Source organism: Amblyomma mixtum, chromosome 6 (assembly GCF_055824585.1).
Source record: "Amblyomma mixtum isolate Tamu chromosome 6, ASM5582458v1, whole genome shotgun sequence".
Classification (NCBI taxonomy): Eukaryota; Metazoa; Arthropoda; class Arachnida; order Ixodida; family Ixodidae; genus Amblyomma; species Amblyomma mixtum.
This window is the reverse complement of record NC_143017.1, coordinates 38608256-38610637: the sequence shown is the minus strand read 5'-3', so window position 1 is coordinate 38610637 and position 2382 is coordinate 38608256. Positions and strand designations below refer to the sequence as shown.

Below are 2382 nucleotides of genomic sequence, written 5' to 3'. Positions count from 1 at the left end.
AAAAAGACGATGAGGTGCAATACACAGCACGCGCGCGCGCTCGCACGCGAGAAAGCTTTTATTTAGCATAGATTAATTCGCAGGAGCCGGGAGCGCAGGATCCCTAGTGCAGGGCGCCTCTGGCGGCAGCTTGCTTGCGCACTAGCTGTATGATCCAGGCGTGCTGGTCCTGGTTGTCGCTGGTCGGGGCCCCCTCCCACTGCTCGTGTGTCAGGTATGGCGCAATTAGCTCTGCGTCCGGTTTGTCCTGGCCTTCCCATTATGTATGACAGAGCATTGGAATTGCTCCGCACCAAGCCGTCGCCGTAGCTCAGTTGGTAGAGCAGCGGACGAGTAATTCGGAGGTCGTGGGTTCGGTTCCCACCGGCGGCATGTGGTTGTTTTTCTTCTGCTTTTCTAATCAATTATCTTTAAGCGATAACATATTTACTAATATTCTTCATTGATCAACAGCACAAAATAAATAAAAAATCCCCTGTGCTCCTTGGTTTCTGTGGCTGTTGGCTTCTCTCTCGTGTGTGTGTGTGCGTGTGTGTGTGCGCGCGTGTGTGCGCGCGTGTGTGCGCGCGTGTGTGCGCGCGTGTGTGCGCGCGTGTGTGCGTGCGCGTGCGCGTGTGCGTGTGCGTGTGTGTGTGTGTGTGTGTGTTTGTGTGTTTGTGTGTTTGTGTGTGTGTGTGTGTGTGTGTGTGTGTGTGTGTGTGTGTGTGCGTGCGCGCGTGCGCGCGCGTGTGTGCGCGTGTGTGCGCGTGTGTGCGCGTGTGTGCGCGCGCGCGTGTGTGTGTGTGTGTGTGTGTGTGTGCGCGCGCGTGCGCGTTCGTGCGTTAAGATATTGACCGCTCACATTAAGCATCATGCGACACTTCTGTAGGCGACACTAAGGTGAAGTGTCTGAAAATTCAATCTCGTGGCTTTGCCTCAGCTTTATCCTGACGTGTCGCTCCAGGAAAGTGTCCCATTTGCTGCACATGCTTCCTCGACAATCAGCAGTGTTATCTCAGATACTTTTGTGCCTTCTTGGTTGTTCTGGGCGCTGCACAATTATTCAGGTTCACAAATAATGTTCTGTTAAAGTTATTCACTGCATCCTAAACACCTAAAAGTAAGGTAACTGTGAGAGCCGGTTTTTTATAAGCGCACATATGAAACCTCAACAAAACGCACGCCAATGTGTGCACTGCTGCACCGGCACTCTTTTCTCAACTGAAAGGGAGACTTTTACTGGCTTGCTAGAGTCTTAACAGGCGCTGCGTCCTCGCTAAGCATCAAATGCATGCTTAGGCTGTGGTTGCAGCAGACATATTGCGATCAGGCCTGATTTACTTAATTTCGACAAAGATGCACTCGCTGCCATGAAGCGGTGTTCACTATATATTGAACAGAAATTAGCGAATGACAAAATTTGGGCCGTTGACCCAATTTAAGTAAAAATTTGATCAGCATCACCTTGTGTAATTTTCATGACATGTCCACAATGCTGAAAAAGAACGACAATGCTCATGTTGTAAAGGCCGTTCACAACCCTTCGGTATTAACCGACCTTGACCTTCTGTAGAAACACAGCCATGTGTAGGGTTAATGTTAGATGCCTCAGACATGCACCACTCCACTGAAAGCGGGCATGCACAATCAACGAAAATGCTTGCTCTGTTAGCCCGAAGCCACTATACAAGAAATCGCCCTTGTCACCTTTCTAGTTCTGTTTCTGTGAGGCGCATAAAAAACATCGGCGCAGAACGTAACTTCATACGTCTGTCGTGCAAGAATTTCATAAGACAAAGCCGTTACAAAAATAACTCTCCGCTTGCTTGGTTGCCTGCTTTAACTTCCCTTTCAGCTGATCAAATTTTGTTTTTTGTTTTGCTTGCCAGCCTATTGACATGCCGAGCTTTCCTTCAGTCGTTGTCTTCAGGCAATCTCCCAAGAGGCCCATGCGCAGCGAAACTGAAGCATGACGGATTTCTACGCACGGAGACGCGATGAATACTGAAAAGAAGTTTGACCCAAGCTTACACAACAGGGCGTGCCGTAGATACTACGTGGAGAGAAAAAAACGAACAGAGATAAAAATGGCTTGAAACAATAAATATCCTGTGCGCGCTTGAAAAGAGAATTGCTGAACAAAAACAGCTGTTACCCTTGTAAGTGCCAGAACAGGTCGAGGCTATATAGTAGAGGTGGAAGCTTTGCCGTAGAACACCACGCAGTACGAAACACACACAGGCGGCGGAACGACCGCAATCGACAAGACTGACTGGCACCACCCATATTTTTTTTTTTGAGTTCGCGCCAGCCACAGTTTCTGCGAAGCTGTTGCGCAGTTGAGGCCGACTCCGTTACAGAAGCCTCGGACATGTATTCGCCTCTAGCATTCGTCGTATAAAG

General features: G+C 49.2%; 1 non-coding gene across 1 annotated transcript; it reads left to right on the top strand.

Moving 5' to 3' along the window:
* Positions 1-299: 299 nt before the first annotated feature.
* On the top strand, positions 300-372 carry TRNAT-AGU (transfer RNA threonine (anticodon AGU)). Its single transcript has one exon. It is a non-coding gene; the product is annotated as a tRNA-Thr (tRNA).
* Positions 373-2382: the final 2010 nt, after the last annotated feature.